The sequence below is a fragment of the Bubalus bubalis genome, chromosome 6 (genome assembly GCF_019923935.1).
Source record: "Bubalus bubalis isolate 160015118507 breed Murrah chromosome 6, NDDB_SH_1, whole genome shotgun sequence".
Taxonomy (NCBI): Eukaryota; Metazoa; Chordata; class Mammalia; order Artiodactyla; family Bovidae; genus Bubalus; species Bubalus bubalis.
Window position 1 is genome coordinate 116,569,285 of NC_059162.1, and position 25,527 is coordinate 116,594,811.

At 48.4% G+C, this 25,527-nt stretch overlaps 1 protein-coding gene across 3 annotated transcripts in view; it reads left to right on the forward strand.

Annotated features, from left to right (window-relative positions):
- The first annotated feature begins 18,755 nt into the window (after positions 1–18,755).
- MLPH (melanophilin) overlaps positions 18,756–25,527 on the forward strand; it is a 45,382-nt gene continuing 38,610 nt past the window's right edge. For all 3 annotated transcript variants that reach the window (XM_025289206.3, XM_025289207.3, XR_006552019.2), the window contains exon 1: positions 18,756–18,905. The gene's annotated coding sequence lies outside the window, so the exon portion shown is untranslated. The remainder of the gene's footprint in view (positions 18,906–25,527) is intronic.

Here is a 25,527-nt window from a genome sequence, read left to right on the forward strand (position 1 = left end):
CCCACCCCCTGATATGTGTCAGCTGCTTTAAAATCCGTGCCAGTTAAGTCCAACATCTGACTCATCTAAGTATTGGCCTCTGTTCACTGTCTTTTCTCATCCAGTAGTTTTCCAGGCTCTTGGTAGCACCAGTGATTTTGTATTATATCCGAGACATTTTGGCTATTATGTTAGGATACCCCATCCTAATAAAATCTTCGGTTTTAGCAACAGTCATCTGTTTAGTTGACGTGTAGGTCCTGGCCTACTTTGGGGGGCTTCAGTTCAAGACCTTTTAGTGTCCTGAGTCCTCACTGAGTCACACGGGTCTTCATTCTTCCTGTGCTGCTGGGGGTCCCACTCAGTCCACTTGGTCTCTGCTGGCTGTGTCTGTGGGGCCAGGAGGCACTGCTCTGGGCCACTTGCCATCACTAGGCGGACCTCAGGCTGGTGGGGAAGAAACCACTGGCCTGGGTCTTCTTATGCCACTGGGTGGAAGGCAAGGAGACACAAGGCCTTATAACAGAGCAGGACCCTATGTTATCTTCCTAGGACAGACTCCATATCCTCTGCTGTGGCTCCTCTGAGAGGTACCTACATAGGGACTTCCCTGATGGTCCAGTGGCTAAGGCTCCATGCTCCCAATCCAGGAGACCCTGGGTTTGATCCCTAGTCAGGAAACTAGATCCCACAAGCCACAGCTAAGTCCCAGTGTGACCAAATAAATAAATAATAATTTTTTTAAAAGACGTAAAGCTTCCCCTATGGCTCAGTGGGTAAAGAATCCACCTGCAATGCAGGAGACACAGGAGACGCGATTTCACTCCCTGGGTCGGGAAGACTACCTACAGAAGGAAATGGCAATGCACTCCAGTATTCTTGTCTAGGAAATCCCATGGACAGAGAAGCCTGGTTGGCTACAATCCATGGGGTTGCAAAGAGTCGGACAAGACTAAGCATACAAGCACAAAAAAGAAGTACCTAGGTAATAGAATCTGATGCACATTACCTGTTTTACAGATGCTAAAGCCTCCACCAAAGAGAAGAAATTGACTACTTGCTGATCATGACCTTGCAGCCCCGACCTATCGGTGCTGAAGGATGGATAATGTTTACCCCTGTGACGTAACCTTGTTATTGCACCATCAACCATCAGAGAATTGTGCACGAGCCAATCACACACCCTGGGATACCCCTCCCTCATCTGGTCTTTAAAATTGTTTTTCTGAAACCCATCAGGGATTTCAAGCCTGTTGAGCATGAGCTACCTGGACTCCTTGCTTGGTTCTTGCAATAAACATTGCACTTTCCTTCACCACAATCCTGTCAGTAGACTGGCTTTACTGAGCATGGGTGAGTGGGCCCAGGATTGGCTCGGTAACAGCTTCACAGCTGTGGGCAGATGGATTGCCCAGGGGCCCAGCTGTGGAGGAGCTGGGGTGACCTGGATGCTGTCACTGCTGCTCACAGATCAGAATGCCTGCTGGGATCGCGGTTGTTGAACGGGGAGGGCATCCCCTCATCAAGTTTCTATTGGACTTCCCCTTCCCCAGTACTTTAACCAGAAGGGTAGACTTTTCTAGGTGTGGGTTTTTTTTAAATCTATGCCTGTTGGAGGTTCTGGTTGCAGATTTCTCTGGCACCCATCCCAGGGCTGTGCAGAAGACCAGAGGAAACTGCAGGGAACTCACCACATGGTCCTTCCTCCAGTCATGAGGTCTCTGGCCCATCCACCCTCTTCCACCCATCTTTCAGAGTCCTTGTATCATTTGTTAAACAATTTCCAGGGTATTTATTTGCTTTTAGGATAGATGAGCAGGGAAAATTGAGTTTATGCAACTTATTCCAGGACCAAAATCCTAAATCCTTTTCAATTGAACATTCTAAATGCCTGGCAACCCCTCAGTTCAGTTCAGTTCAGTTCAGTTGCTCAGTCATGTCCGACTCTTTGTGACCCCATGAATCACAGCACGCCAGGCCTCCCTGTCCATCACCAACTCACAGAGTTTACTTAAACTCATGTCCATGGAGTTGGTGATACCATCTAGCCATCTCATCCTCTGTCGTCCCCTCCTCCTCCTGCCCCCAATTCCTCCCAGCATCAGAGACTTTTCCAATGAGTCAACTCTTCACATGAGGTGGCCAAAGTACTGGAGTTTCAGCTTTAGCATCAGTCCTTCCAATGAACACCCTGAAATGATCTGCTTTAGGATAGACTGGTTGGATCTCCTTGCAGTCCAAGGGACTCTCAAGAGTCTTCTCCAACACCACAGTTCAAAAGCATCAATTCTTCGGTGCTCAGCTTTCTTCACAGTCCAAATTTCACATCCATACATGACCACAGGAAAAACCATAGCCTTGACTAGATGGACTTTTGTTGGCAAAGTAATGTCTCTGCTTTTGAATATGCTATCTAGGTTGGTCATAACTTTTCTGCCAAGGAGTAAGCATCTTTTAATTTCATGGCTGCAATCACCATCTGCAGTGATTTTGGAGCCCAACAAAATAAAGTCTGACACTGTTTCCACTGTTTCCCCATCTATTTCCCATGAAGTGATGGGACCAGATGTCATGATCTTCGTTTTCTGAATGTTGAGCTTTAAGCCAACTTTTTCACTCTCCTCTTTCACTTTCATCAAGAGGCTTTTGAGTTCCTCTTCCCTTTCTGCCATAAGGGTGGTGTCATCTGCATGTCTGAGGTTATTGATATTTCTCATGGCAATCTTGATTCCAGCTTGTGCTTCTTCCAGCCCAGTGTTTCTCATAATGTACTCTGCGTAGAAGTTAAATAAGCAGGGTGATGATATACAGCCTTGATGTAGTCCTTTTCCTATTTGGAACCAGTCTGTTGTTCCATGTCCAGTTCTAACTGTTGCTTCCTGACCTGCATATAGATTTCTCAAGAGGCAGGTCAGATGGTCTGGTATTCTCATCTCTTTCAGAATTTTCCACAGTTTATTGTGATCCACACAGTCAAAGGCTTTGGCATAGTCAATAAAGCAGAAGTAGATGTTTTTCTGGAACTCTCTTGCTTTTTCGATGATCCAGCGGATGTTGACAATTTGATCTCTGGTTCCTCTGCCTTTTCTAAACCAGCTTGGACATCTGGAAGTTCACAGTTCACGTATTGCTGAAGCCTAGCTTGGAGAATTTTGAGCATTACTTTACTAGCGTGTGAGATGAGTGCAATTGTGCGGTAGTTTGAGCATTCTTTGGCATTGCCTTTCTTTGGGATTGGGATGAAAACTGACCTTTTCCAGTCCTGTGGCCACTGCTGAATTTTCCAAATTTGCTGGCATATTGAGTGCAGCACTTTCATAGCATCATCTTTCAGGATTTGGAATAGCTCAACTGGAATTCCATCACTTCCACTAGCTTTGTTCATAGTGATGCTTTCTAAGGCTCACTTGACTTCACATTCCAGGATTTCTGGCTGTAGGTGAGTGATCACACCATCATGATTATCTTGGTCGTGAAGATCTTTTTTGTACAGTTCTTCTGTGTATTCTTTTCTCCTTTGCTTTTCACTTCTCTTCTTTTCACAGCTATTTGTAAGGCCTCCCCAGACAGCCATTTTGCTTTTTTGCATTTCTTTTCCATGGGGATGGTCTTGATCCCTGTCTCCTGTACAATGTCACAAACCTCCATCCATAGTTCATCAGGCACTCTATCTTTCAGATCTAGTCCCTTCAATTTATTTCTCACTTTCACTGTATAATCATAAGGGATTTGATTTAGGTCATACCTGAATGGTCTAGTGGTTTTCCCTACTTTCTTCAACTTAAGTCTGAATTTGGCAATAAGGAGTTCATAATCTGAGCCACAGTCAGCTCCCTCCTGGTCTTGTTTTTGCTGACTGTATAGAGCTTCTCCATCTTTGGCTGCAAAGAATATAATCAATCTGATTTCAGTGTTGACCATCTGGTGATGTCCATGTGTAGAGTCTTCTCTTGTGTTGTTGGAAGAGGGTGTTTGCTAAGACCAGTGCATTCTCTTGGCAAAACTCTATTAGCCTTTGCCCTGCTTCATTCCATATTCCAAGGCCAAATTTGCCTGTTACCCCAGGTGTTTCTTGACTTCCTACTTTTGCATTCCAGTCCCCTATAATGAAAAGAACATCTTTTTGGGGTGTTAGTTCTACAATGTCCTGGAGGTCTTCATAGAACCATTCAACTTCAGCTTCTTCAGTGTTACTGGTTGGGGCATAGGCTTGGATTACTGTGATATTGAATGGTTTACCTGGGAAACTAACAGAGATCATTCTGTCGTTTTTGAGATTGCATCCAAGTACTGCATTTCAGACTCTTTTGTTGACCATGATAGCTACTCCATTTCTTCTAAGAGATTCCTGCCCGCAGTAGTAGATATAATGGTCATCTGAGTTAAATTCACCCATTCCAGTCCATTTCAGTTCGCTGATTCCTAGAATGTCGACATTCACTCTTGCCATCTTCTGTTTGACCACTTCCAATTTGCCTTGATTCATGGACCTGACATTCCAGGTTCCTATGCAATATTGCTCTTTACAGCATCAGACCTTGGTTCTATCACCAGTCACATCCACAGCTGGGTGTTGTTTTTGCTTTGGCTCCATCCCTTCATTCTTTCTGGTGTTATTTCTCCACTGATCTCCAGTAGCATACTGGGCACCTACCGACCTGGGGAGTTCCTCTTTCAGTGTTCTATAATTTTGCCTTTTCATACTGTTCATGGGGTTCTCAAGGCAAGAACCCCTAGTACACACCAATCCCAGGGACTGCTAGTGTCTCAATGCAGGGTACCATATAAAGGGTTTAGCATCAGATATTGGGCAACAGAAGCAACTAGATCAGCCGTGGTGAGAGGGACACTGTACAGCTGGACCCATACAGACACTAAGGTGGCCAAGCACAGAGGCTGCCCTCCTCAGGAAGGGGCTCCTAATATATCTATCCATTTAGTGTCCCTTCTGCTGGAGACAGCCTCTGCTGGGCACCGACTTGAGACACAAGAGTCACCCACGGTACTCACTCCCGAGATTCACACGCACGCCCCTCTGTCTCCAGTCTTCCCATCTTATTTCCTCCAGTTACCTGATCAGTCAGAGAAGCTTGCATTAATGCCTAAACCTGCGGCGGAATTCTCCCATCCTCTAGCCCCACTCAAACCTGCCAGACTTCCAAAAAATTTACTGAATGGATTGTAGCAGTATTCCCAAGCGAGGCATATGTCACCTCCAAAATCCAGAGTTTCATCCAGCAGGTGGCTCTGTCTCTGTGGTAGGGACCCCAAAGTGAGTAAGTTGCCTTTACCTTAGAGGATACCTTCCAGCCTACTCTAGATCATTAGAGCCCTAAAACGTCACCAAAGTTGCATCCCTCTGAATCTTTATAGGATCTGCTTCCAACTTCTGGAGCCTGTAAGTCTTACCTGGACAACCAGAGGGATTGCCACTTCCAGTACGCTGGATCTAAGTAGGAAAGGTTCATCTGTGTGCTGAACAAGCATGGCCAAGGTTCCCGAGGATGATACCGTGACAGGTACCAGAGACTTAACACAACCTTACATAACAGATCCAGTCTCACGTTCTTACTTCCCTAGGCCCTCTAAGCTCTTCCTTAATACTCTAGCAAGACAATCTCAGTGCCTACATCGCATTTACATCATGCTCAAGACTTGCAGAGCCCTTCCCACCCCCTTGAAAACTTGGGGAGACTGGGGTGGGTTAGCGGGTTTACAAAAAAGGCACAAAGCAGTGTGTTAAAATAATTTCTAAGTGTCCTTGCCAGGAAGTCCAATCCTGGCGCGTGGGAGCATTCTTGCAAACCAATAAACTCAATTCAGCATCTCCAAGGTTCACACCCGCACATTTCTCTCTGTCACTGGGTGAGACCTACTGGCCACGATCTGTCACTGTGTTGGTGAGGAGCATATTTGTTCCCAGTTTTATTTTCCCACTTAGGCTCTGCTGAGACCTGGCCCCAGTTCGTAATCTAGAGGAAATAAGGCGAGATGAGGACACATCTTGAGGACAAGCGTCTCATTGTAGGACATCCACCCCCAGTAAAGTCTTCCCATCTCTGGGTACCAGCATCTAAAAGGGCTGCTTCTCTATGCTCAGAGCATTCTGGGAAATCCAGGTGTTGAAGGTTAAACTCCCCCACCCAAATGTCCCCATCCTAAGGCCACAGGACGCCAGCACTTTCCTCTCAAGGTCCTGATGTTAGCATAGAAAACACACTCAGGGTGTTCCCTCTGTAGCACTGGCATGTATCTGCCAGATGTCAGTACCAGATGCCTGGTTAAATTCGAACTTCACATAAACAGCAAATAATATTTTAGTATAAGTGTGTATGCTCCATGAAAGACTTAGAACAAGCTGATGCAAAAGAAATTGTTCATTGTTTATCTAAAATTCAAATTTAGCTGGGCATCCTATGTTTTATCTGGAAACCGTCTAGTGGCAACTCCACGGTAAATTCTGCCTGATTATCAGCACAGTCTGCCCATAGGTGGCTGGACACGTGGGTTCTGCAAACACTGCCGTGATCAACATTCCAGCTTTCATGTCAAGCCCTGAGGACAGAGACCCAAGCCTGCTGCTCTGGTTCACAAGGGTGTTGGGTTTTTATTACAGTTTTTAAATGACTTCGAACCTGAACATTCTAATCAAGTGTGTCCAGAAACCCGAAATAACACTTACAAAGCTAATTTCAAAACCAGTGACCTAGCTTGGCCCCTAAAGCAGGTAGAATTTGAGCCAGTTTGGAAGGTGAAGGAGAAAAAAAGGAAAGGCATGAAAGCCCAGTTTGACATCAAGTTTCCACCCCGAATGGAAGGCGTAGTTTATACTCCAGGAAACAAGCAAGCCCGTGAGGCTTCATGGGGTCAGGAAGCTGGGAACTGGAAGTGGGTGTGGGGTTCAGGGAGGATGTGGGGAACTGGATAGTTATCACGAGTGTGGCAGAGAGCAGGGGGCTGGGGGAGAGGGCGGGGAGGCTCCATGGGCTGGGTGGGGTGGGGGCGCATTTCTCAGCTGGCAGCGGGCTTTGGCCGTGGGACGAGACACTGCTGCAAGGCACTCCTGTTCTGGGTCGCGTTTCAGCTGGCACTGACCCCCAAGCCCTGTGCTGGCACCAGACAGAGAGAGTGAGGGTGGCGGCGGCTCCAGGGAGAGGTCTTGTGACCGACTTCCCCGCAGGGAAGGGCATCAGCAACACTGCAAATATTCCGGAACATTCGTCCGAGAGTTGAACGTGAAGTGCCACTCATACGCTGTTGAAGCTGAATCAGGTCGTTCTGGGACTCACGGGCCTGAGTGCCGGGTTCACAGAAGGAACTGACATGGTCACACCGTGATGCGGGGACCCGGGCCTGGGGGTGATGAGGGCAGGAGGCCCTTGGGGGCTCGCCTGGCCGCTGCCCTCCGTGGGCCCTGGCAGGTAACCACCAGAGGGGCTCTGGGTTTGCTTTTCCAGGTCTGCTCGTCACAGCTTCTCCGCTCCTGGCTCTGGGGCGCTAACTGAGCAGGTCCCTTCCTCTGTAGGGAAAGTCTGACCCCTGGCCAGGTGGAAGCCTAGGCTTTGAGACACTCAGACCTGGGCTTGAATCTGATCTCCTGTCTCTAACTGCATGAACTTGAACTAGCGTCTTAGCTTCCTGACCTGCACAATCCAACTAAGTCAGGCACCTGTGTAATACAATACAGAGTGTAAAGGTCAGATACCCAACGCAATCGAGATTATATAAGTCAGGCACCCAGACGGTGCTCACTGGGCACGCAGTAGGTCTTCAGGCCAGTTCCCTCCATGCTCCTCCCCTTCATAAGCATGACTGCGATTTTCAGAAGGGAGGTCTTCTGAGAACAGAGCATAAAACTTAATCGCCTCAGTTCCTCTCCTTCAGTTTGAAACTTTTCTGCTCAGTTTCTGAATCCCTGATGGTGAAAGCTCCTAGTTCAGCTATTTTAGGGAAAGGCAAGGGCCCACCAGCCTCACATGACCTGACGCTTCCAAAACTCCCAAAACCTGCATGGTCTGATGGCTTTAGAGTCAAGGGTTTCATTCCTCAGGAGATTTCCCCCTCTTCTTGGCTAGCTTGGCTGGCTTGGCTGGCTATTTAGAGCTCCTTCTCAGCACTTATCAAAATCAATCCCTTATGTGTTCAGATGAGGGGGAAGCAATTTGCCAAAACGAGCACTTGTACATGGGGTAGAAACAGGCAAATGAATCCCCTGCAGGTTTGAGTAGACAGGGGCTGTTCGCGCCCTCCAACACACCCTTCCAGAGAGAAAATGCAAGGATCTCAGACCGAGACGGGGAGGGGCTGAGCTGAGCTGGGCGTTGGGCTGTGGAGGGTGAGAGAAATAGGGGAAGGACATCCCCAGAAGGTCTCCCTCTTCCATCCCTGCCACCTGCCTTCCCACCATCCTTCTCAACTGACCCTTCTCCCTGGGAAGATGCTATGAGCTCAGTCCACCAGGGCAGTGGGGGCAGGGCTCTGTTTGGAAAATACTCATCAGTCAAAGTTAAAATCAAGAGCATCCTCAAAACCTGCAATTATGATTATCAAGCAGCATTTATTCAACAAGTAGTTCTCAAAGGCCAACCATGTGCCAAGCACCGTGTACTGCAGCAAGAATATCCCACAGTCCTAGGCCCCAGAGCTGTGTGACTTTGGGTGCATACCACACCCTCTCTGATCACCAGTTTTCTCATCTGTAAGAGACAGGACTGAACCACACAGCCTTCCGAAAAGGAAGGTAGCCCCATGTATGGCCTCAGTTACAGAAAGTGAACATCCCAGACCTGGAGCTCCAGAGCTTAGAGCAGGGGAGCAAAGACGTTACCAGGCCTTCTCACGAATGTGGTGGGTAAGCCAGGAGACAGGTTCTGCAAGAACGCGCAGGCGAAAATGGGGAGTCTCATAGTGGGGAGGGGTGGACCATCAGGAAATGCTTTTCGGAGGGAAGGACAGCTGAGCTGAGACCCTAACGCAGTGGGGCTTACACGAGCAAGCAAGTGGGGCAGGGACATCATTTCAAAAAGGACTGGAGCCCAGAGCTAGAGGGAAGGAGGGCGGGGGCTGAGAGAGCAGCCGGGCGCTTTCCTGGCGTGGTTCTGACCCAAGACACACAGCTCAGGGGCCACTGTGTGCACTGCACCGAGTGGAGGGCAGTCACGGGGCCCTGCGTACTGAAGAGCCGGCGGGCAGCAGGTCAGGCGACACCTCCTCCAAGGCCCAAGGGTTCCCCGCCCAGAAGAACAAGCACAAGGCCAGGGGAACGCTTTCCAAAGCAGGACTCTCCTCAGTTTTTCAGATTTAAAAAAGAAAGAAAATTATTCAGTATCTGATGTAAATGCATTTTCTTCTGTAAAAATTTTTCTTGGTGTTTAGTTGATTTACAAGGTCGCATTAGTCTCCAGTATACAGCAAGTGAATGAGTTAAACATATACACATATCCACTCTTTTTTAGATTCTTTTCCCATATAGGTCATTACAGAGTATTGAGCAGAGTTCCCCGTGCTATACAGAAGGTCCTCATTAGTCACCTATATTATATATAGTATTGTGTACTTGTCGATCCCAGTCTCCCAACTTATCCCTCCCCACTCCCTGCTTTCTCCCCTGGTAACCATAAGTTTGTTTTCTACATCTGTGACTCTATTTCTGTTTTGCAAATAAGTTCATTTGCACCATTTATAGCTGAACACCGAATAATTGATGCTTTTGAACTGTGGTGTTGGAAAGACTCTTGAGAGTCCCTTGGACTGCAAGGAGATCCAATCAGTCCATCCTAAAGGAAATCAATCCTGGGTGTTCATTGGAAGGACTGATGCTGAAGCTGAAATTCCAATACTTTGGCCACCTGATGAGAAGAACTGATTCATTGGAAAAGACCCTGATGCTGGGAAAGATTGAAGGCAGGAGGAGAAGGGGACAACAGAGGATGAGATGGTTGGATGGCATTACCGACTCGACGGACATGAGTTTGAGCAAGCTCCAAGAGTTGGTGAAGGACGGGGAAGCCTGGCATGCTGCAGTCCATGGGGCCACAAAGAGTCGGACACAACTGAGTGACTGAACTGTGCCATTTAAATGTATTTTCTTTTAAATTATAGTTAACAGAGTGGCTTCCCTAGTGGCTCAGAGGGTAAAGCAACTGCCCACAATGCGGGAGACCCGGGTTCTATCCCTGGGTCGGGAAGATCCCCTGGAGAAGGAAATGGCAACCCACTCCAGTACTCTTGCCCAGAAAATCCCAAGGACGGAGGAGCCTGGTAGGCTATGGTCCATGGCGTCACAGAGTCGGACACTGAGCAACTTCACTTATAGTTTTCAGAACATGACTGGGGTTGAGGGTGATACTCTACATGTGTTCAACTTTCTGGGTGTTCATCTCAAAAATCCAGATGTTCCGGGAGGCCCAAAGGCAAACTAGCCCAGTGGATTCCGACAGGGGAGAAGGCAGGGTGGACTGAACTGCTGCTGCTGGTCAGCTGAAGAGGACCCAGGGAAGGTGGTGGACAGGGGACCACAGGCCTTTCAGCATGAACCCTGCACCTGCCTTCTCGGGGAAGCTGGCACTTCCAGACACTGTAGGATGCTCTCCAGCAGGCCAGGGTCCTCCTCTCCCCAGGGTGCCCTCTTCACCGCCAGAGATAAGGAGAGTCCCAGCCTAGCCCTCAAAGGGACTTGCCTGCCCAGCTACCCCCAGAGACAGGGATATTAAAGGGCCCTCCCCTGGGACCCACCTTCCATGCTGATCTTCCTGAAGGCATGGACAAGACAGCCCTCCGGCCTTGCTTGTCCTGTCCACTTCAAATCTCAGAGAAACCAGCGTCTCCAGCCACTTTGAGACAAGGAGGTGGGGAGGGGCCCTCTACTGCCCTCTGGTGTCCACCCACCAGGCCGACTTCTTGAAGGTCTGCCATGGCTTTACGCAAGTCTCCCTGTTGCGGAGGCGAGCCTCCCTGACTCCCTGTATGACCTTGGGTGTAACTGATGCTCCTCTCCGAGCATCAGTTTTCTCTAAGAGACAGGATTGGACCACATAGTCTAGAAAAAGAAAGCCAGCTCCAAGCAAGTGAACAGGAAGGACAGACACAGGGCAGAGGCAAAAAGTCAGGGAGCCAGAGAGCACCACCACGGCCCATGGGGGCCCCTGAGAAGCTCGGAAGTGGAGGAGGGGGCCAGGGCCCCAAAGATAAGGGCGGGGCAAGAGTGCCAGGAGGAGGAGCAACAACCCACCCCAAGGTCCTAGCCAGCGGCCACCAGGCTCATCTCCCCACTCCCCTGTCCTCTGTTCCCCCCCTCCAAAAGCTACATTAAGAAATCATTCTGAACCGAATCCTTCAAAATAAAGGATATTGTTGAGACAAATGACAAAACTGGAAAGAGTTCTCACGATTATACACAGCAACATATCGTTTACTGAGTTGGACGGGTGGATTGAAATTTTGTTGATTGTCCTTGTTTGCACAACCCACACTGAAGCATCAGGTCAGCAACTTACACATTGGAGGGAGGAGTTCTTTGTATAATACTTGTACATTTTTGTTATTTTGAGATTGTTTCAATAACTTAAACTTTTTAAATTCTAGTCTAGAAGTTTCTCTTAAGAATTGCATACGTCCTTTGACTCAGCAATTCAATTTTAGGACTTTGTTGGATAGATATAATTGTTTTCATTTGTGTGTTGAATGATACATATGTATGTATAATTATATTTATATATCACTTTTATATATCACATATAATTATATTTATATATCACTTATATATCACAAGATTCTCCTTAATTCAGCATGGCTAGCTGTCAGTTTAAAAGATTTAATAGATACTTATAACAAATGAGCATCTGTGTTCCTGTTGATGGATTTAGGACACTGGGGTGATTCACTGTCTCAAGCTAACTCAGCCGAAAGCAGGAATTCCTAAGATAACACTTCCTCAGATCTCAGTGATGCTTTATTGCGACTGCGCTAAGTACGGTTATCGTCTTGATTTTACATACTTTCATCACCTTTTTGGAAAAGGAAACGGCAACCCACTCCACTATTCTTGCCTGGAGAATCCCATGGACAAAGGAGCCTGGTGTGCTACAGTCCATGGGGTTGCAAAGAGTTGGACATGACTGAGCGACTAACACACACATATATCACTTTAAACATGTATATGTCAGTAATACTAAGTATTATCTGTAATATATTTATGGCAGAAATAATTTAAATAGAAAAAAACCCAAAGTTAACAGTCCATCAATAGGACAGTAGTGAAATAATGACAGTAAACTCATGGCAGTGGATACTCTGCGACCATTAAAAAGAATGAATTGGGTCTATACTAAACGTTGTTCGTCGCTAAGTCATGTCCAACTCTTTGCAACCCCATGAACTGCAGCGCACGAGCCTTCCCTGTCCTTCACTATCTCCCCTCCTGGAGTTTGCTCAAATTGATGTCTGTTAAATTGGTGATGCCATCCAAGCAGCTCATCCTTTGTTGTCCCCTTCTCCTCCTGTCCTCAATCTTGCCCAGCATCAGGGTCTTTTCCAAATAGTGGTTAATATTCACCAAGCATTCACCCCGTGGCAGGTCTAATCTGAGCGCTTTGTGTATATTGATTCAGAACAAGCCTGCTCTGTAGATCCTATTGCTATTCCCCACCATGTAGAAGTGAGAACTGAGCCGGGGAGGCTAAGTAGCAGCCCAGCGATGATGTACTCAGCTGGGGTCCAACTCCTGCAGCTGGTTCCAGAGTCCACATGCTTAACCACACACAGTAATCGGGAAGAGTGCACACACACCACTGCTAAAGATTGCTCTGGGGAAATGGGCTTGGGAGGGGGAATAAGGTTGAGCTTGACTTGTCATTTTATACTGGACAAGGTTATATTCTTTACGGTATATCTTTATCATATATCACCACATGTCAGCTTTGCACATTTTAAAAAACCCACTAATTCAAATAAATAAGCACAAACGCATAAAAAAAACATTTAAAGACTATGGAAAACAATATGGAAGTTACTTTAAAAAGTAAAAAAGAGCTACCACATGATCCAGCAATCCGACCATTGAGCGTAGATCTGGAAAAGATGAAAATTCTAATTCAAAAAGATACACGCGCCCCAGTGTTCATAGTAGCAGAGTTCACAATAGCAAAGACTTGGAATTAATGTAAGTGTCCATCAACAGAAGAATGGATAAAGAAGAAGTGGTATTCAAAATGTCTACAATGGATGCTGGAGAAGGTGCAGAGAAAAGGGAACCCTCTTACACTGTTGGTAGGAATGCAAACTAGTACATCCACTATGGAGAACAGTGTGGAGATTCCTTAAAAAACTGGAAATAGAACTGCCATATGACCCAGTGATCCCACTGCTGGGCATACACCCTGAGGAAACCAGAATTGAAAGAGACACATGTACCCCAATGTTCATCGCAGCACTGTTTATAATAGCCAGGACATGGAAGCAACCTAGATGTCCTAGATGGATGATAAGAAAGCTGTGGTACATATACACAATGGAGTATTACTCAGCCATTAAAAATAATGCATTTGAATCAGTTCTGGTGAGGTGAATGAAGCTGGAGCCTATTATACAGAGTGAAGTAAGTCAGAAAGAAAAATAGCAATATAGTGCATATATTAATGCATATATATGGAATTTAGAAAGATGGTAACGATAATCCTATATGAGAGATAGCGAAAGAGACACAGATGTAAAGAACAGACCTTTGGACTCTGTGGGAGAAGACAAGGGTGGGGTGATTTGAGAGAATAGCATTGAAACATGTATATTACCATATGTGAAACAGATCGCCAGTCCAGGTTCAATGCATGAGACAGGGAGCTCAAGGCTGGTGCACTGGGATGACCCTGAGGGATGGGATGGGGAGGGAGGTAGGAGTGGGGTTCAGGATGGGGGACACATGTACACTCGAGGCTGATTCATGTCAATGTATGGCAAAAACCACTACAATATTGTAAAGTAATTAGCCTCCAATTAAAAGAAATAAATTTACAAAAAAAAAAAAGAAGTGGTATTATATGCAACAGAATATTCAGTCAGTTCAATTAAGTCGCTCAGTCATGTCAGACTTTTTGAGACCCCATGAATCTCAGCACACCAGGCCTCCCTGTCCATCACCAACTCCCGGAGTTCACTGAAACTGACATCCATCCAGTCGGTGATGCCATCCAGCCATCTCATCCTCTGTTGTCCCCTTCTCTTCCTGCCCCCAATCCCTCCCAGCATCCGAGTCTTTTTCAACGAGTCCACTCTTCTCATGAAGTGGCCAACGTACTGGAGTTTCAGCTTTAGCATCATTCCTTCCAAAGAACACCCAGGGCTGATCTCCTTCAGAATGGACTGGTTGGATCTCTTTGCAGTCCAAGGGACTCTCAAGAGTCTTCTCCAACACCACAGTTCAAAAGCATCAGTTCTTTGGCACTCAGCTTTCTTCACAGGCCAACTCTCACACCCATACATGACCACTGGAAATACCATAGCCTTGACTAGAAGAACCTTTGTTGGCAAAGTAATGTCTCTGCTTTTCAGTATGCTATCTAGGTTGGTCATAACTTTCCTTCCAAGGAGTAAGCGTCTTTTAATTTCATGGCTGCAATCACCATCTGCAGTGATTTTGGAGCCCAACAAAATAAAGTCTGACACTGTTTCCACTGTTTCCCCATCTATTTCCCATGAAGTGATGGGACCAGATGCCATGATCTTTGTTTTCTGAATGTTGAGCTGTAAGCCAACTTTTTCACTCTCCTCTTTCACTTTCATCAAGAGGCTTTTGAGTTCCTCTTCACTTTCTGCCATAAGGGTGGTGTCATCTGCATATCTGAGGTTATTGATATTTCTTCCAGCAATCTTGATTCCAGCTTGTGCTTCTTCCAGCCCAGCGTTTCTCATGATGTACTCTGCATATAAGTTAAATAAGCAGGGTGACAATATACAGCCTTGACGAACTCCTTTTCCTATTTGGAACCAGTCTGTTGTTCCATGTCCAGTTCTAACTGTTGCTTCCTGACCTGCATATAGGTTTCTCAAGAGGCAGGTCAGGTGGTCTGGTATTCCCATCTCTCTCAGAATTTTCCACAGTTTATTGTGATCCACACAGTCAAAGGCTTACTCAGCCATAAAAAAGAATGAAATATTGCCATGCACAGCAACATGAATGGACCTAGAGATTATCATACCAAGTGAAGTAAATCAGATAGAGACAAATATCATATGATATCACTTATATGTGGAATCTAAAAGGAGGATACAAATGAACTTATTTTTATAAAACAGAAAGACTCACAGACACAGAAAACAAACTTATGGTTCCCGAAGAGGAGAGGAGGAGAGAGAGAAATTAGAGGTTTGGGATTAATATATAAACACTACTATAGATGAAATAATAAACAACAAGGACCTACTGTATAGTATGTGGAACATATTAAAAATCTTGTAATAATCTATAATGCAAAGGGAATCTGAAAAGCAGTATGTGTGTGTCAATCACTTTGCTGTGAAACTAACACCTGAAACTAACGCAGTGTTGTAAACCAACTATACTTCAATTTAAAAACAAAAAATAGGTGAAAGATTAAAAAAAAAAATTAACTTTTGCCTTAAGCAATTTACAGTTCTGATAGCAACTTTTAAGGGATCTGTTAATTTATAAGCAATTGTGAAGTTTATGGTAAGGAAATGACAAACACAAGAATTGTTCACAGGGTTTCTGGAAACTCTGGGTTAAGTGTCCCTATTTCTGGGCTCGCACACACAGTGGCCGGTGTTTGGCCAGAGCTGCTGCCACCCTGGGGGCCTGAAATAACCCAAATGCACTTACAGTGCTTCGCGCAGCAGACAACCAACACTCCAACCAGGGCAGAAACGTGTGGCTTTTGAAAACGCCTTGTAAATTATCCAATGTGAGGTCACAACAATCCTGTAAGGTATAATTTCCTCTTCTGCAAAATGGAGATATTCATGTCTGTTCACCTAATAACCCTGATCATTTATGTATTTCTTTATGTTCGTATTCCCATTTCACAGATATGGAAAAGTAGTTTCTGAGGGTAAGAATGTACTTCTTGTTCAATCTTCTTTTGGTAAGGGAGAGGGAGAAGGCGAGCATGGCTCTCCTGTGCCCTAGTCCGGAAAGGAGAGGGAAGGTGGTGATGCCTTTAATGTCCAGGGGATTTGGGAAGGACAAGCAGGCACGGTGGGCTGGAGCTGCTGGCGGTATTTGGGGACCTGTGGATTTGAGGTGCTCCTGAAATGGTATGGACCTAACAGAAGCAGAAGATATTAAGAAGAGGTGGCAAGAATACACAGAAGAACTGCACAAAAAAGATCTTCACGACCAGATAATCACAATGGTGTGATTACTGACCTAGAGCCAGACATCCTGGAATGTGAAGTCAAGTGAGCCTTAGAAAGCATCACTACGAACAAAGCTAGTGGAGGTGATGGAATTCCAGTTGAGCTATTTCAAATCCTGAAAGATGATGTTGTGAAAGTGCTGCACTCAATATGCCAGCAAATTTGGAAAACTCAGCAGTAGCCACAGGAATGGAAAAGGTCAGTTTTCAATCCCAAAGAAAGGCAATGCCAAAGAATGCTCAAACTACTGCACAATTGCACTCATCTCACACGCTAGTAAAGTAATGCTTAAAATTCTCCAAGCCAGGCTTAAGCAATACGTGAACCATGAACTTCCAGATGTTCAAGCTGGTTTTAGAAAAGGCAGAGGAACCAGAGATCAAACTGCCAACATCCGCTGAATCATCAAAAAAGCAAGAGAGTTCCAGAAAAACATCTACTTCTGCTTTATTGACTATGCCAAAGCCTTTGACTGTGTGGATCACAATAAACTGTGGAAAAATCTAAAAGAGATGGGAATACCAGACCACCTGACCTGCCTCTTGAGAAACCTGTATGCAGGTCAGGAAGCAACAGTTAGAACTGGACATGGAACAACAGACTAGTTTCAAATAGGAAAAGGAGTTCATCAAGGCTGTATATTGTCACCCTGTTTATTTAACTTATATGCAGAGTACATTATGAGAAATGCTGGGCTGGAAGAAGCACAAACTGGAATCAAGATTGCTGGAAGAAATATCAATAACCTCAGATATGCAGATGTCACCACCCTTATGGCAGAAAGTGAAGAGGAACTCAAAAGCCTCTTGATGAAAGTGAAAGAGGAGAGTGAAAAAGTTGGCTTAAAGCTCAACATTCAGAAAACAAAGATCATGGCATCTGGTCCCATCACTTCATGGGAAATAGATGGGGAAACAGTGGAAACAGTGTCAGACTTTATTTTTTGGGCTCCAAAATCACTGCAGATGGTGATTGCAGCCATGAAATTAAAAGACGCTTAGTCCTTGGCAGAAAAGTTATGACCAACCTAGATAGCATATTGAAAAGCAGAGACATTACTTTGCCAACAAAGTTCCATCTAGTCAAGGCTATGGTATTTCCAGTGGTCATGTATGGATGTGAGAGTTGGACTGTGAAGAAAGCTGAGTGCCAAAGAATTGATGCTTTTGAACTGTGGTGTTGGAGAAGACTCTTGAGAGTCCCTTGGACTGCAAGGAGATCCAACCAGTCCATTCTGAAGGAGATCAGCCCTGGGTGTTCTTTGGAAGGAATGATGCTAAAGCTGAAACTCCAGTAAGTTGGCCACCTCATGAGAAGAGTTGACTCACTGGAAAAGATTCGGATGCTGGGAGGGATTGGGGGCAGGAGAAGGGGACAACAGAGGATGAGATGGCTGGATGGCATCACCAACTGGATGGATGTGAGTTTCAGTGAACTCCGGGAGTTGGTGATGGACAGGGAGGCCTGGCGTGCTGCTATTCATGGGGTCTCAACGAGTCGGACAAGACTGAGCAACTGAACTGAACTGAACTGAGCCACCTGATGCGAAGAACCGACCATTGGAAATCCAAGACCCTGATTGTGGGAAAAATTGAAGGCGGGAGAAGGGAGCGACAGAGGATGAGACGGTTGGATGGCATCACCGACTCAATGGGCATGAGTTTAAGCAAACTCCGGGAGTTGGTGATGGACAGGGAGGCCTGGCTTGCTGCAGTCCATTGGGTCGCAGAGTCAGACACGACTGAGCGACTGAACTGAGCTCGTGGAGAGAGAAGCGGCGGCAGGCTCGGAGGAGGTTCCCCGGCTGCCCTCCGCTCGCTCCCCCGAGGGCACCCTCCGGTCTGTTCCCTCCCGGTCTGCGGGCGGATGCTGACTCCGCCGACTCTTCTTGATGGGCGAGGTCTCGGGACCCTTCCCGCGGCGGCGATCCTGGGGCTGGGGCTTCTCGCTCCAAAGTCCCCCTTACCCGCCAGCGTTCCCACGCGTTAGTCGGCGGCTTTAGGGAATGCGCCTTCCTGAGCCTCGGTGTCCCTTCTGTGAAGCCGGAGTGAATAGCAGAGTAAACTGCAGAGCTGGGATGGGAATTAAGTCAGAAAGCGTGCGGTCCGAGGGCGCGAGAGGCCCGCAGGTCCCTCCGCGCCGAGGGCTACCGCGGCGGCCGCGTTACCGGCCCGACTCCCCAGATGCGGACCCGGCCCTGTCCTCCCTTCCGCCGCCGCCTTCCTCCGCCAAGCGGGCTGTGGGCGAGGAGCGATGGTCGCTGCCCTGCGCTGGCGCCTCCCGCGCGGGCGCCCGGGTGCCCGCCCCGCCCGCCGCCCGCACCCGGAGGTGCTCGCTGCTCCCGGAGCTGGGTGGGGCGGGCGCGGCCCTCGTGATCCCCGCGGGCGCCCGGACCTCGCCCTCCCCCCGCCCTGCGCCCTGCCCGGCCCGATCGGCCCGCCTGGCCTCAGAGCCCCAAGCCCCGACGCCGGCCTGTGGCCTCTCTCTCCCTGGCAGGACCGGAGCGGGCAACCCCGGAGTCCCGGCGGCCAGGGCCGACACCCCTGGGAACGGAGTCGGTGAGTTCAGGGAGAACCCGGGCGGGTGGCGGGTCCCCGGTGCTAGCTGCAGCCCCGCCGGTGTGAAAACGCCCCCAACAGGCCCCCAGGCCTCGGTCCCTCCTGACTGATAAGGAGGACGCGCCCAGCCCCCCACCCATCCCCCCTCCCCGAACCCCAAAGCCAAGCTTCACCTGGAGAGCCTAACCGGAGATCTGGGTCCTCCGGAGCCCATTTTGGGCAAATTGGTGGTTTCCATCAGAAGTCCTGTTGGCGATGGCCCTGCAGACAGGGCTGAGCCTGCCACTCCGAGACTAAGTGGGGGCAGGTCACTCCGGCGAGGCTGTTTGGGGAGCAACTCCTGCCAGAAAGAGAGCCCTAGGGCGTCCTGGCATTGGAGGAGGTGTCCTGGATTTGGGGCCCCTGAAAGCCCCACTTGTATTGGAATTTTGTTTGCTGACAGGCCCACAGACCAGCCCACAGGGCCCAGGGGATGGGTCTGCAGGTGAAGGGAGTCAGGTAGTGGCCACTGGCCCCAGGCCCCTGCCCAAGCCAGAAAGTGAGGAACGCTTCAGCTGTGGCCCGCCAGGCTCCTCTGTCCATGGGGTGCTCCAGGCAGGAATACTGGAGGGGGTTGCTGTGCCCTCCTCCAGGGGACCTTCCCGACCCACCAGGGATCGAACATTTGTCTCTGGTGTCTCCTCTTTACATGAGCACCACCTGGGAAGCCTGAGCCAGCCCTGCTTACAAAGGCCCTCCGGTCTCCCAAGCTCAGACACCTGTGTCCTACCCACCTTAACCACATGTTGAGAACCCCACTCCATTTTCAGGTGGGCTGGGACCTTTACATTTTTCTGTTTTGATTTTTTTCCGTCTTAGTTCCATATTTCTTTCTGAGAGGCTGGAGAGATTAAGGGGGTGGCGAGGCCCCACTGGCCCACTGGGTGCAAAGGCAGCAATGCCCATCGCCATGAAGCCCAGGGAGACAGTCAGGCTTAAAGACCATGGTGGGGGAGCAGTGACATTGGCACCCAGGTTCAGCCACTCACGTCCATCTTTTACCATCTAGCCCTCTGTTGGCTGCTCCGCTAGGCCTCAGCAAGACCCAGCTTTCTTGGGCAAAAGCCCTGTACCTGGATCTCCAGGGCCTTATGCCTTAGAATCCAAGTACCAGTCATAGGTCCCTGCGCTCCGCCTACGTCTAAACTCTGGACGCAGTGGTAGGTGCCCCGCAGGAGTGACTGAGGACTGGTCCAGGTACACAGACTAGCAGGCAAGGGGCCTTATTGATTAAAGCATTAGTAACTGAAACATTAAGGCCAGCTCAGGGGGAGGCTTGGGGATTGGTGAAGAGGAGCCAGAGCCCCGCAGGCTACTCGGAAGGGTGGCTTTGGTGCTCTCGGATGGCAGCATGGTGATGGCCTATGGGGGCCCCCGCCCCTGCCATCAGGTCAGCGTTCAGGAGCTGCCTGTCTCATCCTCTGCAGAAGCAATCTCTGGAGGATGAGGCCCCCTCCCCTGCACCCACCCTATGACCTCTCCCTCTAATTCCGACATCCTGGCATCACTCAAGGCTAGAGAGAGCTGGAGAAGTCATGGCACAGCTGTAAACACTGAGACCACAGAGGAAGGGGACTGGTCCCCAGTCATGGGGGCCGGCTGGTGCCTGAACCGGGATTGGAGCCCAGCCCCTGATCCTCAGGGCATTCTTGTCCCGCAGCATCACCTGGGGCTCCATCCTTGCTCTGGAGTCTGTAGCTGAGGATTCGTGCAAGTGTGGAAGGATGTCCATGTAGAAACAAGGTTTCCAGCAGCTCCCCAGGGAGCTGAGAGAGTGGAGAGATGGAGCAAGAGGGAGGCAAGTGGCAGGGCCCGAGCTGCTGGGGTGATTTCAGAGCACCTGCAGGGGCAGGGTGCCTCCGGGGTGAAAACGTGCTCATGTTGCAGCTGAGGAAGGTTGAGGGGTTGGTTGCGTGTCTGGGAAGCCAGCCCTGCCTGCAGAAGTAACCGCACAGCCCCGCTCTGAGGACAGCATTTGGGAAGGATGCACAGCCCCCCTGCCCCCAGCTAGCACCCGGGCCTTCCTCCTGAATGCACCTGTACCTTTGTCGGTAGGGGTCACCCACCTGATTCTGAGTCAGAGCGCATTCCTGCCATTGTTAGTAGGGCGTTGAAGAGGAACTTGGGCTTGCTGGAAAGTTTATCAGCTCAGGTGGTGACGGCCGTGAGGACTCGTTCTTGCGTTTGTTCCCAGGCTCAGGGGGCCCCTCCAGCCCAAGTTGTGTGTAGGAAGAACCCCCACCCATATTTCCCCTCAATGGGGTCAAAATATGAACTCAAATCTTTAACAGACACAGATGAGCCACGGCTGAAATGCAGTGATCTGGGTTCAGGCTACCCACTTTGTAAAACCAGTTCCACTGTCTCTTTCCAACTCATTAACTTCCATGTAAGGTTCTCTTTCCTCCATTACAACTTATAAATGACTGAGGAGGGCTAACAGTCAAAGATTAACAATGTGATTAAATCTGAGCCCTGGACCAGGCACAAATTGAAAGCGTTTTGTTCAGGAAGCTCATGACTAGGCGTTATCTACACCCGAGTGGAACCAGGGGCAGATAGAGCCTGGGGAGTCCACCCTCCCCAGCACGCACGCCCTGGGAGGTTCCCCCGGGCCAGGGCAGGTCAGAACCCTGTCCGCTCTGTGGGTCGGGAACGACCCGCGTTAGCAGGGCACTTAGGCAGACCCAGGTCAGGCTCTGCTCCCACGTTCCCCCCTGACTGTGGTGGTTGGAGGGATACCTGGTGGAGACCAGGGTCTTGGTGAGAAAAGTGGGGGGTGGTGGGAGAGATGACCATGGCTGAAAGGCTGCCCCCTCCATGAATCCAGGGTCCTTATGCGTGGCCGTACCTGACAGAGCATCTGGCAGAGCTTCTACGACATCCCAAGTGCCCCATCAACATACCAGCCTGGCACAAGCCGGAAGGGCGCTAACGGCTCATGGCCCAATTGCCGGTGTCTTTTGGTTTATGCCCTTTGGTTGCTGAAATCAAGCATATTCTCCATTCAGTTTAAGGTTATTTTCTAAAGATAGTTTTTAAAAAGCTTTAGCAACCTAAATGTCTACCAACAGAGAAATGGATAAAGAAAATGTGGTACATACATACAATGGAATATTCAGTTCAGTTCAGTCACTCAGTCATGTCCAACTCTTTGCAACTCCATGGACTGCATTACGCCAGGCTTCCTTGTCCATCACCAGTTCCCAGAGCTTGCTCAAATTCATGTCCATTTTGTCCATGATGCCATCCAACCATCTCATCCTCTGTCATCCCCTTCTCCTCCTGCCCTCACTCTTTCCCAGCATAAGGGTCTTTTCCAATGAGTCAGTTCTTCACGTCAGGTGGCCAAAGTATTGGAGTTTCAGCTTTAGCATCTGTCCTTCCAATGAATATTCAGGACTGATCTCCTTCAGAATGGACTGGTTGGATCTCCTTGCAGTCCAAGGGACTCTCAAGAGTCTTCTCCAACACCACAGTTCAAAAGCATCAATTCTTCAGTGCTCAGCTTTCTTTATAGTCCAATTCTCACATCCATACATGACTACTGGAAAAAACCATAACTTTGACTAGACAGAACTTTGTTGGTTAAGTAATGGAATATTACTCTGCCATTAAAACTGAAATGCCATTTGCAGCAACATGGATGACCTAGAGATTGTCATACTGAGCAAAGTCTGTCAGAGAAGAAGAAATATGGTTTGACATTGCTTATATTTTTAATCTAAAAAGAAATTATACAAATGAATTTATAAAACAGAAGCAGACTCAAAGAGAATGAACTTACCACTGCCCTTGGAAAGATAGGAGGAAGGGATGGATAGGGAGTTTGGGACAGACATGTTCATGCTGCTATATTTTAAATGGATAATCAACAAGGACCTACTGTATAGCACATGGAACTCTGCTCAATGTTATGTGGCAGCCTGGATGGGGGGGGAGTTTGGGGGAGAAGGGGTACATGTGTGTGTATGGCTGAGTCTCAGCGGTTCACGTGAAACTATCACACTGTCGGTTAATTGGCTGCACCCTAATGAAAAATTAAAAGTTTAAAAAAAAAAAAAACTAGCTAGAACCAACTGGGTCCAAAATGGAAGGAAAAAAGATTTAAACTACCACCTCCGCCCACCCCCATCACCACCGCCACCAACAACAAAGTAAACTAACAAAAATAATTAAAAGCTTTAAGCCTCTGCACTTCATCAGCTCACTGAATGGGAAGGTTGGTCACCGTAATAAAGCCCCGTGTCGGGACCACAGGCTGCTGACCCCTGGCTGCCCTGGGAACCTGCTTCCCTGGGAGGCATCACCTCCCGGCTGCATGGCATAGGGTCCGATGGATGGGGTTGGTCTGAAGTTTCCAATCAGTCTCCTCCCCTCCTCTCCCAGCAGAGCTAAAAACAGGCACCAGAGTAAAAGTTTTCAGATTATGTCTACCCCATGAAGTACCGACAGTCCGCTCTTGGGTCAGCTACGTGGGATGCTTGTTCTTCAAACTCTGTATCACCTCATTCCTGGCTTCACTAAACAGCATCATGAACACACATCAGTTTCCCTGGTGGCTTAGACCGTAAAGAATCTGCCTGCACTGTTTGAGACCTGAGTTTGATCCCTGGGTCGGGAAGATCCCCTGGAGAGGGGAATGACTACACACTCCAGTATTCTTGCCTGGAGAATCCCATGGACAGAGGCGGGCTACAGTCCATGGGTATAGGGGGTGGGGGGGCAGTCACAAGCTGTCGGACACCACTGAGAGACGAACACTTTCACTTAACAACTCAGGGTCAACCCTGGCACCTCCGAGTTGGTGCTAAGTCATGATGCCCTGGTTCCCTTGAAGCACTGTGCCCTGGCCATCTCTCTCTGTTCACGTCTCAGCAGCTTCTGCCCGGCCTCACTCCAGGCAGCGGGCAGCCAGCCTGGGTGTCTTCCCCACCCCATCCCTGGCAGGCACCCTGCTCTCTGGAGGTGACTCCCTGGTCCAGTATCGCCAGTCCCTAGGCTGCGATCAACTTTGCTGTCTGCGCAGGGAAGCCAGGTGCCATCCTTGTTAGAAAGAAGCATCAAACAGAAGAGACAGGCTTGAGAGGGGCCCAGGGTGCGTCCTCTGGCTGTGAAGCCTCCAGGCAGGCGTTCTGACCCCTAGTGGGTCCTTCATCCATGGGTCATCAGTCACTGACCCACTCTAAGACAGTTAAACTTGCATGGCAAGGAAAATATACTGGTTTCTTTTTGTTTTATTTTTCTCCCTCACACCTCACAAGTTAAGTTTCTTGAAATGAAGCCTGAAATTGTGACTTTTCCTTTAGGAGAGGAGAGAGAATGCTGACTACTCAGCTGATAGTCACGGCTTTCATCTGCTCTGAAAATAGAATTTCAAATGAATGTTCTTCTTATGATAGAATTTTCTCAACGACAGTAAAAAGCAAAGATGAATAAACCCCAGGCATCCATCAAATGACTTTTTGTTCCATTTTTTAAAGACAAACAGAAGCTATGTGCTCTGGGGAAGCGTCAAGAGTCAGTTTGGGTTTAACGTTTTCACGTCCAAAAATCTCAGTTCAAGTGTAAAGAAAATAATTTGAATGATTCTGACCCATCAGGGCATCCTATTAATACAACATTCATAGCGCAGTGCTTGAGTTTGGAAATATTGAGAGGGTCAGTGCAAAAAAAAAAATTAGAAATTATTTTTCACCTATTTTAAGGCATAGTTTGACAGCCACCGGATCTCTGTGGCCACTTTCATTTCAAGTGGTATCTGAGTGTTACTCAGAAAATGACAGTCTTCATAATTAACCTCTTGTACAGCAAACTTGCTTTCTAGCACAGAGCAAGTGTTGCTTGCATTTGCACAGAGATCACTTTCAGGAGGTCAGCATCAGTGAATGGAGATGCTGCTCAGAATTCAGAAGCAGATTTGCGTCTTTGGTTGGTGTTTGAGGCTTCCCAGTGAGACCAGACAGACTGGGTCCCTTCTCTGATATTCCTGAAAAGCGGGTTTCGGTCCTTCATGAAGACTCGCTGAAGTCACACAGAGATTCTTGAGCTTTCAGTTCCCACCAGGATCCCATCACCCAAACAGAATCTGCCCCCCAACCCCGTCCCGCCAGAACAGAGCTGGACTGAGTGCAGCAATCATGGTCTCTGGCCAAGGGTCAGCTGTCCACCTGCCACAGACCAGAGAAGTGGGGGCACCAAAATGTGTCCCCGAGTGCCAGGGGGAGGTTGCGGTCATCACGATATATGAAATGATGCTCCACTAGCTGTTAGGAGGTGTGAAGACACACTCAAGGGGTGGGCGTGCTGAGGTAGGGGAGACAGGTGGAGGACCCCTCGAGGACCTTGTCAGAACACAGATTCTGAATCAGGAGGGCCCGGGCCTGGGAGTCTGCATTTCTCACAGGCTCCAGGAGATGCTGCTGGTCCACGGAGCACACCCTGAGTAGCGAGAAAGGTGGTTCTGCTTCTGCTTCTCTTGCTTTGTGACAGCTGGGTTTTCCTTCCTTTGTCCTCTTGGTGTGAATTGAGATCTTCAGTGTCCAGAAAGGGCAGTGTCATCTGAATTCTGACTCTGAGCTGT